This window comes from Bubalus kerabau, chromosome 1, assembly GCF_029407905.1.
Source record: "Bubalus kerabau isolate K-KA32 ecotype Philippines breed swamp buffalo chromosome 1, PCC_UOA_SB_1v2, whole genome shotgun sequence".
Classification (NCBI taxonomy): domain Eukaryota; kingdom Metazoa; phylum Chordata; class Mammalia; order Artiodactyla; family Bovidae; genus Bubalus; species Bubalus kerabau.
Genome location: NC_073624.1, coordinates 80,488,539 through 80,501,393, shown reverse-complemented (window position 1 = coordinate 80,501,393; position 12,855 = coordinate 80,488,539). Strand labels below are relative to the sequence as shown.

Below are 12,855 nucleotides of genomic sequence, written 5' to 3'. Positions count from 1 at the left end.
AACACAAATATATTTTCCCCTGACAAATGAAAAACTTTTTAATACTATCCTTTCACTCAAATATTTCAGAAAAAAAATGACAGACACATATATCCTAGTCATATAACACTTGGTAAACATGGTGCACTTGGCTTAGCACTAGGTATAATATAACTTCAGGCACAGAAAAGAGAAATTTTCAAAAAATAATGACACATCTCTAAAGTTGAATGAAGAATGATAAAATGTTTTCCTAAATAACTATTTTTGTGGTAACTCAAGGAGTCAACTTGCCTGGAGAATTCCATGGGCAGAGAAGCCTGGCAGACCACAGTCCATGGGTTTGCAAAAAATTGGATATGACTGAGTGACTAGGACACACAGTCTAAAGAATATTCACATAGAACTCAATGTATTCCTCGCTAACAAGGACATGATTATGAAGGAAGATTGTCTTTATAGTTATCAGTCAGTATTTTACTACTCTTCAAATCTTAAGCATTTCAGTGATTATTTTAGCTTTGTTTCAAACACTAAATCATATATTGGCATTTTCCGTGGTGGTGACTAGAGTATATTTCATCATCAATAAACACAGCCTAGATAAGTTACAAAATTCTGGGATCTATTAGGTCTAATGTAAACAGAATGATTTTGGTTATATCAGCCTTCATAATCATGTCCTTGTTAGTGAGGAATGCATTGAGTTCTATGTGAATATTCTTTAGACTATGTGTGTTAGTCACTTAGTTTCATCCAATTTCTTGCAAATCCATGGACTGTGGTCTGCCAGGCTTCTTTGTCCATGGAATTCTCCAGGCAAGAATACCATTTGTATTTGTAGGTTGCCATTCCGTTCTCCAGGGGATCTTCCCCATCTAGGAACTGAACCTGGGTCTCCTGTATCACAGGCAGATTCTTTACCATTCGAGCCACTAGGGGAAGAAGCCCAGAGTAAGATTTTATTTGAGAAAAAGAAAATCTATAGTTAAAAAAAAAAAAACAAAAAACCTTGGAAACTCACTAATATAGATTATACTGATACTTCCTCAGATCATGACAGTATTTCTTTTTCTTTTTCTTTTTTCTGGGTATAGGGTACTTTTATTGATGGTACAAGACAAGGCAGGGCTCCCTAAGCCCCTCCCCTTCCTCAGGGCCTTGGGGATGGAAACGTGTGGAGGTCAGAAGATTCTGTGTGGTGGAGGAGCAAGGTGGGGCAGGACTTCCCAGCAGCTGGGGAACTCTCTCTTCCTCTCGTGCTCCTGCTGGGGCTGGGGGTCCAGGGACCTTACTCCTTGAAGGCCATGTGGACCATGAGTTCCACCACCCTGTTGCTGTAGCCGAATTCATTGTCGTAATAGGAAATGAGCTTGACAAAGTGGTCGTTGAGGGCAATGCCAGCCCCAGCATCGAAGGTAGAAGAGTGAGTGTTGCTGTTGAAGTCGCAGGAGACAACCTGGTCCTCAGTGTAGCCTAGAATGCCCTTGAGAGGGCCCTCTGATGCGTGCTTCACCACCTTATTAATCTCATCATACTTGGCAGGTTCCTCCAGGCGGCAGGTCAGATCCACAGTGGACACTTTGGGGGTAAGGATGTGGAAGGCCATGACAGTGAGCTTCCCGTTGAGCTCAGGGATGACCTTTCACATGGCCTTGGCAGTGCCAGTAGAAGCAGGGATGATGTTCTGGGCAGCCTCTCGGCCATCATGCCACAGCTTTCCGGAGGGGCCATCCACAGTCTTCTGGGTGACAATGATGGCGTGGACAGTGGTCATAAGTCCCTCCACGATGCCAAAGTGGTCATGGATGACCTTGGCCAGGGGGGCCAAACAGTTGGTGGTGCAGGAGGCATCACTGACAATCTTGAGGGTGTTGTTATACTTCTCGTGGCTCAAGCCCATCACAAACATGGGGGCATCAGCAAAAGGCACAGAGATGATGACTCTCTTGGTGCCACCCTTCAAGTGAGCCCCAGCCTTCTCCATGGTAGTGAAGACCCCAGTGGACTCCATCACGAGCATCACCCCCACTTGATGCTGGCAGGATCTCGCTCCTGGAAGATGGTGATGGCCTTTCCATTGATGATGAGCTTCCCGTTCTCTGCCTTGACTGTGCCGTGGAACTTGCCGTGGGTGGAATCATACTGGAACATGTAGACCATGTAGTGAAGGTCTATGAATGGGTCATTGATGGTGACGATGTCCACTTTGCCAGAATTAAAAACAGCCCTGGTGACCATGTGCCCGATGCGGCCGAACCCGTTCACTCCGACCTTCACCATCTTGTCTCAGGGATGCGGCTGGCACAGCATGGAAGTTACGGCTATCTGTCGAACGGGCAGGAGCAGAGAGCCCATAACAGTATTTCATTGTAGTATATCATATAGTATTTTATATTCATATAGCATTTCATGTGTCATTTATATGCATGATGTACTCTGCATAAAAGTTAAATAAGGAAGGTGACATTATACTGTCATGACATATTCCTTTCCCAATTTGGAAACAGTCTGTTATTTCATGTCCGGTTCTAGCTGTTGCTTCTTGACCTGCATGCAGATTTCTCAGGAGGGAGGTGCAGTTGGTGGTGCAGAAGGCATCACTGACAAGGCAGGTAAGATGGTCTGGTATTCCCATCTCTTTAAGAATTTTCCACAGTTTGTTGTGATCCACATAGTCAAAGACTTTAGCATAGTCAATGAAGCAAAAGTAGATATTTTTCTGGAATTCTCTTGCTTTTTGTATGATTCAATGGATGTTGGCAGTTTGATCCCTGGTTCTTCTGCCTGTTCTAAAATCCAGCCTGAACATCTGGAAATTCTCAGTTCACATACTGATGAAGCCTAGTTTGGAGAATTTTGAGCATTATTTTCCTAGCGTGTGAGATGAGTGCAATTGTGCAGTAGTTTGACCGTTCTTTGGCATTGCCTTTCTTTGGGATTGAATGAAAACTGATCTTTTCCAGTCCTGTGGCCTCTGCTAAGTTTTCCAAATTTGCTGGCATATTGATTGCAGCACTTTCACAGCATCATCTTTTAGGGTTTGAAATAGCTCAGCTGGAATTCCATCACCTCCATTAGCTTTCTTCATAGTGATGCTTCCTTAGGCCCACTTGACTTCACACTCCAGGCTGTCTGGCTCTAGGTAAGTGATCACACCATAATGGTTATCTGGGTCATTAAGATCTTTTTTGTATAGTTCTTCTGCGTATTCTTGTCACCTCTTCTGAATATCTTCTGCTTCTGTTAGGACCAAACTATTTCTGTCCTTTACTGCACATTTCTTTACATGAAATGTTCCCATGATTTCTCTAATTTTCTTGAAGAGATCTCTAGTTTTTCCATTCTATTGTTTTTCTCTATTTGTTTGCATTGATCACTTAGGAAGGCTTTCTTATCTCTCCTTGCTATTCTTTGAAACTCTGTGTTCAGATTGGTATATCTTTCCTTTTCTCCTTTGCCTTTTGCTTGTCTTCTTTTCTCAGCTCTTTGGAAGGCTTCCTCAGAGAATCATTTTTCCTTTTTTACATTTCTTCTTCTGGGGGATGATGGTTTTGATGACTGCCTCCTGTACAATGTTACAAACCTCCATCCATATTTCTTCAGGCACTCTATCCTTTAGGTTCCCTTTTTCTCCTTCTTAAGAGTGAAGTACCAGAAAGTACAATGAAAGATCTATGATCTACAAGTGGGCTTCATTGCAGGATGGTCAGGCAACTTGCCAACCTTGGGGGACTGGTACATATCTGAGGTAGTTCAGTTTCTGAAAGAGAGAATGAATCTGGCTCATGTACACATTTACAGTTTTCTGGGAACAGATGTGAGAAGGAGGCTGAAATATTCACTGTTTATGATAGAAATACTCATTCCATATCCTTTTTTTCATCTTGTCACCTCATTTCAGTTGTAAATGCTGCCTGGAGACCCTGGGCATGGTGATAAATTTCTAATCTCCTGTAGGGAATATGGGGATCAAATGGGGGGAAAGGAAGTTTCCCCCATTTGAAAAAGCTGGGTACAATAACATGGTTGATAGGTGGTTGATGGATTCAGATATTTTCATTTTCATAAGGAAGAACTACAAATATTGGTCCTGGGGCCATATTAGTTAGTTGTAGTAATTAAGATGAAAGTGACTTTGGGGCATACAAATTAGAATTCATTATTCTATAATCATGACTTTTGTGTATAATCATTATCAAGAGCTATATGTTTGGAGAACATCATAAATTTATTTTTTGTAATCAAAATGAAAGAGAAATAGAGCTTGGGACATGATTAAGGAAACTGATGCTGCTTATCCACCATTAAATTTTTGAACAGTATTACATTTTAATTTTTCATTTATTTGGCTTTGATTTATCTGGAAAGAATGATTGCAAACTTTAAATATTCATAATAATAAAAACAAAAATGCTGCACAAAGAAATAGACTTGTCAATTTTATTTTTAGGATGAAATGATTTTATGTATTTGAAAGTTTACCACATGGAAATAATTTAATACTTTCTACTACACCATAAAAGACAAAAAGGCTATGTTTTCCATAATTATTTCAAGACTTTTCCATTAATATACTATCTCAAGTTTCACAATAAAAATGCAAGAATCCTCTTCCTATTTCCAACTCAGCATTAAAAACCCTCCCTTTAGACACCACTACTTACATATATGCTTTCCAAGTGAAGGAGGAGACAGACAGAACAGCCTCCATCTTGAAAGCAGGACTCCATCTTGGGCCACACTGGGCTTTGAGCTATGTGCCCAGCATCTATGGAAATGATATACCAAGTGGAAAACCAGACCCCCTGGATGGAAGAGCCCCAGGGCTTGTACCTTCACCTAAAAGAATACCCTAATTATCTGTGTAACCGAATAGAATCATAAATTCTATTATGCTTATTGGGGTATGACCACAGGCCTATTGATAATTGTCCACTATTAACTACCTAGGCTTAAGGCATACGAATCATGGGTTTAAGGCATATGAAACACAGATTAACTTTAATTGTACCTTTCTCTTCCTTTGTTCAAACTAGTTTCAGAGAATTTGGGGAGGTGGGTTTGAACACGTACACTTAGGGTATATAACACAAAAACTGGTTGGGGTCCTTGGCTAAGAGGAGACTCTGCCTTGGGCCCGCTGGTGTAATAAACTGCACTCCACTATCTGCATTGTCCTTCTGAGTGAGTTTGTTTCCCAGAATGCGTGGCTACAGCACAAGAACTGGCAATTATGTATCTGTTGCCAGTTAGAGTTCATAAATAAGCATGAACTTTCTTTATATGTGTATTTTTCAATTTGAAGAGGTATAATTCTAAGACTTTCATAAATTATGAGTAAGAATAACATTACTTTCAAAATCTGAACTTAATGAAATTAAAGTTATTAAAATTGCTTACTGGAAGACACAAAAATTGGATGTATCTTCACAAGGCAAAATTTTCTTACCTACTGTATTGATTTTCTAGGATTGTCATAATAAAACACTATAGACTGGGTGGCTTAAGCAATGCAACTTTAATTTTTTTATTATTATGGAGGCTAGAAATCTGGGATCAAGGTGTCTACAAGATTGCTTTCTTCTGAGAACTGACATTTAGCTATGCAGACATCCATCCTCTCCCTGTATCTTCACATTGTCTTTCTTCTGTAAGTATCTATATGTACACATCACTTAAAGGCAAAGAAGCTCATATAATCTGTTATCAAAACGACATGTAAAAAAGCTTTTCTTGAACAGAAAGGAAAACCAAATCCAAGTCTTAGCTTACTCCCAAACCAGATTCGTTCACTCAAATTCAACCTAGTTTTAGGAGATTTTGATTATGTCTAACTCTTCCATATTTTTCTTGTTGATAAATTTGTGACAAAATACTGCCTTATTTATTTTAAACCCAGGCACAATTGAAGTATTATATTTAGTATATATTTAATGTCTTGATTCAAGACATGTCTATGTTATTACTATTAGATCAATAAACTTAAATATTAATATCAGGTACTAATTTAATTTTTTTTAATTTTATTTTTAAACTTTACATAACTGTATTAGTTTTGCCAAATATCAAAATGAATCCGCCACAGGTATACATGTGTTCCCCATCCTGAACCCTCCTCCCTCCTCCCTCCCCATTCCATCCCTCTGGGTCGTCCCAGTGCACCAGCCCCAAGCATCCAGTATCGTGCATCGAACCTGGACTGGCAACTCATTTCATACATGATATTTTACATGTTTCAATGCCATTCTCCCAAATCTTCCCACCCTCTCCCTCTCCCACAGAGTCCATAAGACTGTTCTATACATCAGTGTCTCTTTTGCTGTCTCTTACACAGGGTTATTGTTACCATCTTTCTAAATTCCATATATATGCGTTAGTATACTGTATTGGTGTTTTTCTTTCTGGCTTACTTCACTCTGTATAATAGGCTCCAATTTCATCCACCTCATTAGAACTGATTCAAATGTATTCTTTTTAATGGCGGAATAATACTCCATTGTGTATATGTACCACTGCTTTCTTATCCATTCATCTGCTGATGGACATCTAGGTTGCTTCCATGTCCTGGCTATTATAAACAGTGCTGCGATGAACACTGGGGTACAAGTGTCTCTTTCCCTTCTGGTTTCCTCAGTGTGTATGCCTAGCAGTGGGATTGCTGGATCATAAGGCAGGTCTATTTCCAGTTTTTTAAGGAATCTCCACACTGTTCTCCATAGTGGCTGTACTAGTTTGCATTCCCACCAACAGTGTAAGAGGGTTCCCTTTTCTCCACACCCTCTCCAGCATTTATTACTTGTAGACTTTTGGATCGCAGCCATTCTGACTGGTGTGAAATGGTACCTCATAGTGGTTTTGATTTGCATTTCTCTGATAATGAGTGATGTTGAGCATCTTTTCATGTGTTTGTTAGCCATCTGGATGTCTTCTTTGGAGAAATGTCTATTTAGTTCTTTGGCCCATTTTTTGATTGGGTCATTTATTTTTCTGGAGTTGAGCTGTAGGAGTTGCTTGTATATTCTCGAGATTAGTTGTTTGTCAGTTGCTTCATTTGCTATTATCTTCTCCCATTCTGAAGGCTGTCTTTTCACCTTGCTAATAGTTTCCTTTGATGTACAGAAGCTTTTAAGGTTAATTAGGTCCCATTTGTTTATTTTTGCTTTTATTTCCAATATTCTGGGAGGTGGGTCATAGAGGATCCTGCTGTGATGTATGTCAGAGAGGGTTTTGCCTATGTTCTCCTCTAGGAGTTTTATAGTTTCTGGTCTTACGTTTCGATCTTTAATCCATTTTGAGTTTATTTTTGTGTATGGTGTTAGAAAGTGTTCTAGTTTCATTCTTCTACAAGTCGTTGACCAGAGTTCCCAGCACCACTTGTTAAAGAGATTGTCTTTAATCCATTGTATATTCTTGCCTCCTTTGTCAAAGATAAGGTGTCCATATGTGCGTGGATTTATCTCTGGGCTTTCTATTTTGTTCCATTGATCTATATTTCTGTCTTTGTGCCAGTACCATACTGTCTTGATAACTGTGGCTTTGTAGGAGAGCCTGAAGTCAGGTAGGTTGATTCCTCCAGTTCCATTCTTCTTTCTCAAGATCGCTTTGGCTATTCGAGGTTTTTTGTATTTCCATACAAATTGTGAAATTATTTGTTCTAGCTCTGTGAAGAATACTGTTGGTAGCTTGATAGGGATTCCATTGAATCTATAGATTGCTTTGGGTAGTATACTCATTTTCACTATATTGATTCTTCCAATCCATGAACATGGTATATTTCTCCATCTGTTAGTGTCCTCTTTGATTTCTTTCACCAGTGTTTTATAGTGTTCTATATATAGGTCTTTAGTTTCTTTAGGTAGATATATTCCTAAGTATTTTATTCTTTCCGTTGCAATGGTGAATGGAATTGTTTCCTTAATTTCTCTTTCTGTTTTCTCATTATTAGTGTATAGGAATGCAAGAGATTTCTGTGTGTTGATTTTATATCCTGCAACTTTACTATAGTCATTGATTAGTTCTAGTAATTTTCTGGTGGAGTCTTTAGGGTTTTCTATGTAGAGGATCATGTCATCTGCAAACAGTGAGAGCTTTACTTCTTCTTTTCCAATTTGGATTCCTTTTATTTCTTTTTCTGTTCTGATTGCTGTGGCCAAAACTTCCAAAACTATGTTGAATAGTAATGGTGAAAGTGGGCACCCTTGTCTTGTTCCTGACTTTAGAGGAAATGCTTTCAATTTTTCACCATTGAGGATAATGTTTGCTGTGGGTTTGTCATATATAGCTTTGATTATGTTGAGGTATGTTCCTTCTATTCCTGCTTTCTGGAGAGTTTTGATCATAAATGGATGTTGAATTTTGTCAAAGGCTTTCTCTGCATCTATGGAGATAATCATATGGTTTTTATTTTTCAATTTGTTAATGTGGTGTATTACATTGATTGATTTGCGGATAATGAAGAATCCTTGCATCCCTGGGATAAAGCCCACTTGGTCATGGAGTATGATCTTTTTAATGTGTTGTTGGATTCTGATTGCTAGAATTTTGTTAAGGATTTTTGCATCTATGTTCATCAGTGATATTGGCCTGTAGTTTTCTTTTTTTGTGGGATCTTTGTCAGGTTTTGGTATTAGGGTGATGGTGGCCTCAGAATGAGTTTGGAAGTTTACCATCCTCTGCAATTTTCTGGAAGAGTTTGAGCAGGATAGGTGTTAGCTCTTCTCTAAATTTTTGGTAGAATTCAGCTGTGAAGCAGTCTGGACCTGGGCTTTTGTTTGCTAGAAGATTTTTGATTACAGTTTCAATTTCCGTGTTTGTGATGGGTCTGTTAAGATTTTCTATTTCTTCCTGGTCGAGTTTTGGAAAGTTGTACTTTTCTAAGAATTTGTCCATTTCTTCCTCGTTGTCCATTTTATTGGCATATAATTGTTGATAGTAGTCTCTTATGATCCTTTGAATTTCTGTGTTGTCTGTTGTGATCTCTCCATTTTCATTTCTAATTTTATTGATTTGATTTTTCTCCCTTTGTTTCTTGATGAGTCTGGCTAATGGTTTGTCAATTTTATTTATCCTTTCAAAGAACCAGCTTTTGGTTTTGTTGATTTTTGCTATGGTCTCTTTTGTTTCTTTTGCATTTATTTCTGCTCTAAGTTTTAAGATTTCTTTCCTTCTACTAACCCTGGGGTTCTTCATTTCTTCCTTTTCTAGTTGCTTTAGGTGTAGAGTTAGGTATTTTATTTGACTTTTTTCTTGTTTCTTGAGGTGTGCCTGTATTGCTATGAACTTTCCCCTTAGGACTGCTTTTACCGTGTCCCACAGGTTTTGGGTTGTTGTGTTTTCATTTTCATTCGTTTCTATGCAAAATTTGATTTCTTTTTTGATTTCTTCTGTGATTTGTTGGTTATTCAGCAGCGTGTTGTTCAGCCTCCATATGTTGGATTTTTTAATAGTTTTTCTCCTGTAATTGAGCTCTAATCTTACTGCATTGTGGTCAGAAAAGATGCTTGGAATGATTTCTATTTTTTTGAATTTACCAAGGCTAGCTTTATGGCCCAGGATGTGATCTATCCTGGAGAAGGTTCCATGTGCGCTTGAGAAGAAAGTGAAATTCATTGTTTTGGGATGAAATGTCCTATAGATATCAATTAGGTCTAACTGGTCTATTGTATCGTTTAAAGTTTGTGTTTCCTTGTTAATTTTCTGTTTAGTTGATCTATCCATGGGTGTGAGTGGGGTATTAAAGTCTCCCACTATTAATGTGCTATTGTTAATTTCTTCTTTCATACTTGTTAGCATTTGTCTTACATACTGCGGTGCTCCCGTGTTGGGTGCATATATATTTATAATTGTTATATCTTCTTCTTGGATTGATCGTTTGATCATTATGTAGTGACCATCTTTGTCTCTTTTCACAGTCTTTGTTTTAAAGTCTATTTTATCTGATATGAGTATTGCTACTCCTGCTTTCTTTTGGTCCCTATTTGCATGGAAAATCTTTTTCCAGCCCTTCACTTTCAGTCTGTATGTGTCCCCTGTTTTGAGGTGGGTCTCTTGTAGACAACATATGTAGGGGTCTTGTTTTTGTATCCATTCAGCCAGTCTTTGTCTTTTGGTTGGGGCATTCAACCCATTTACGTTTAAGGTAATTACTGATAAGTATGATCCCGTTGCCATTTACTTTATTGTTTTGGGTTCGAATTTATACACCATTTTTGTGTTTCCTGTCTAGAGAATATCCTTTAGTATTTGTTGGAGAGCTGGTTTGGTGGTGCAGAATTCTCTCAGCTTTTGCTTGTCTGAAAAGCTTTTGATTTCTCCTTCATACTTGAATGAGATCTTTGCTGGGTACAATAATCTGGGCTGTAGGTTATTTTCTTTCATCATTTTAAGTATGTCTTGCCATTCCCTCCTGGCTTGAAGAGTTTCTATTGAAAGATCAGCTGTTATCCTTATGGGTATTCCCTTGGTGTTATTTGTTGTTTTTCCCTTGCTGCTTTTAATATTTGTTCTTTGTGTTTGATCTTTGTTAATTTGATTAATATGTGTCTTGGGGTGTTTTGCCTTGGGTTTATCCTGTTTGGGACTCTCTGGGTTTCTTGGACTTGGGTGATTATTTCCTTCCCCATTTTAGGGAAGTTTTCAACTATTATCTCCTCAAGTATTTTCTCATGGTCTTTCTTTTTGTCTTCTTCTTCTGGGACCCCTATGATTTGAATGTTGTAGTGTTTAATATTGTCCTGGAGGTCTCTGAGATTGTCCTCATTTCTTTTAATTCGTTTTTCTTTTGTCCTCTCTGATTCATTTATTTCTACCTTTCTATCTTCTAATTCACTAATCCTATCTTCTGCCTCTGTTATTCTACTATTTGTTGCCTCCAGAGTGTTTTTAATTTCACTTATTGCATTATTCATTATATGTTGACTCTTTTTTATTTCTTCTAAGTCCTTGTTAAACCTTTCTTGCATCTTCTCAATCCTTGCCTCCAGGCTATTTATCTGTGATTCCATTTTAATTTCAAGATTTTGGATCAATTTCACTATCATTATTCGGAATTCTTTATCAGGTAGATTCCCTATCTCTTCCTCTTTTGTTTGGTTTGGTGGGCATTTATCCTGTTCCTTTATCTGCTGGCTATTCCTCTGTCTCTTCATCTTGTTTAAATTGCTGAGTTTGGGGTGTCCTTTCTGTATTCTGGCAGTTTGTGGAGTTCTGTTTATTGTGGCATTTCCTCACTGTGTGTGGGTTTGTACAGGTGGCTTGTCAAGTTTCCTGGTTAGGGAAGCTTGTGTCGATGTTCTGGTGGATGGAGCTGTATTTCTTCTCTCTGGAGTGTAATGAAATGTCCAGTAATGAGTTATGAGATGTCTATGGTTTTGGGGTGACTTTGGGCAGCCTGTATCTTGAAGCTCAGGGCTGTGTTCCTTTGTTGCTGGAGAATTTGCTTGGTATGTCTTGCCCTGGAACTTGTTGGCCCTTGTGTGGTGCTTGGTTTCAGTGTCGGTATGGAGGCGTTTGATGAGCTCCTGTCAATTAATGTTCCTTGGAGTCAGGAGTTCCCTGGAGTCAGGGTTTGGACTTAAGCCTCCTACTTCCAGTTATCGGTCTTATTTTTACAGTAGTTTCAAAACTTCTCCTTCTATACAGCACCATTGATAAAACATCTACGTTAAAGATGAAAAGTTTCTCTACTGTGAGGGTCACTCAGAGAGGTTCACAGCGTTACATGGAGAAGAGAAGAGGGAGGAGGGAGTTAGAGGTGACCCAAATGAGATGAGGTGGAATCAATAGTGGAGAGAGTGGGCTAGCCAGTAGTCATTTCCTTATGTGCACTCCACAACTGGACCGCTCAGAGATGTTCACGGAGTTATACAGAGAAGAGAAGAAGGAGGCAGGAGACAGAGGTGGCCAGAAGGATAAAAGGGGGAAATGAAAAGGAGGGAGACAGATCCAGCCAGTAATCAGTTCCCTAAGTGTTCTCCACCGTCTGGAACACACAGAAATTCACAGAGTTGGGTAGAGTAGAGAGGGGTTAGGGAGGAGATACAGGTGACCTGGTGGAGAAAACGGAGAGTCCAAAGGGAGAGAGAGCAGTCAAGCCAGTAATCTCGTACCCTAGTGAAAAATGGGTCCTGAAGATTGGTTCTTAAAGGTACAAAATTGGTAACAAATACATAAAAGCAAAAATTAAAAATCTAGAGTAGACTTTGGAATTTCAAAAATGCAATGTTAATGAAAAGAAGAAGGAAAAGAAAGAGAGAAAAAACGAACAAAGAAAAACAAACAAGGTCGCAAAAATTATAAAGAAACTACAGGTACAAAATTGATAACTAATACCAAAAAGCAAAAATTAAAAACCTAGAGTAGAGTTTGGAATTTCAAAAATACAACGTTAAAAAAAAAAAGAAGAAGAAAAATAAAGAGAGAAAACAAACAAACCAACAAAAACAATGTTGCAAAAATTATAAAGAAAATACAGGTACAAAATTGATATCAAATACCAAAAAGCATAAATTAAAAATCTTGAGTAGAGCTTGGAATTGCAGATATATGATGTTATATAAAAGAAGAAGAGAAAGAAACAGAGGGAAAAAAAGAAAAAAAAAGTCACAGAAATTATAAAAAAAACCTATAGGTACAAAATTGATAACATATACCAAAAGGCTAAAATTAAAAATCTAGAGTAGAGTTTGGAATTTCAAAAATACAATGTTAAAAAAAGAAGAAGAAGAAAAATAAAGAGAGAAAACAAACAAACCAACAAAAACAATGTCGCAAAAATTATAAAGAAAATACAGGTACAAAATTGATATCAAATACCAAAAAGCATAAATTAAAAATCTTGAGTAGAGTTTGGAATTGCAGATATACGATGTTATA

General features: G+C 38.1%; 1 pseudogene; it reads right to left on the bottom strand.

Moving 5' to 3' along the window:
* Positions 1-1,211: 1,211 nt before the first annotated feature.
* On the bottom strand, positions 1,212-2,331 carry LOC129652219 (glyceraldehyde-3-phosphate dehydrogenase-like; annotated as a pseudogene).
* Between the last annotated feature and the right edge of the window lie 10,524 nt (positions 2,332-12,855).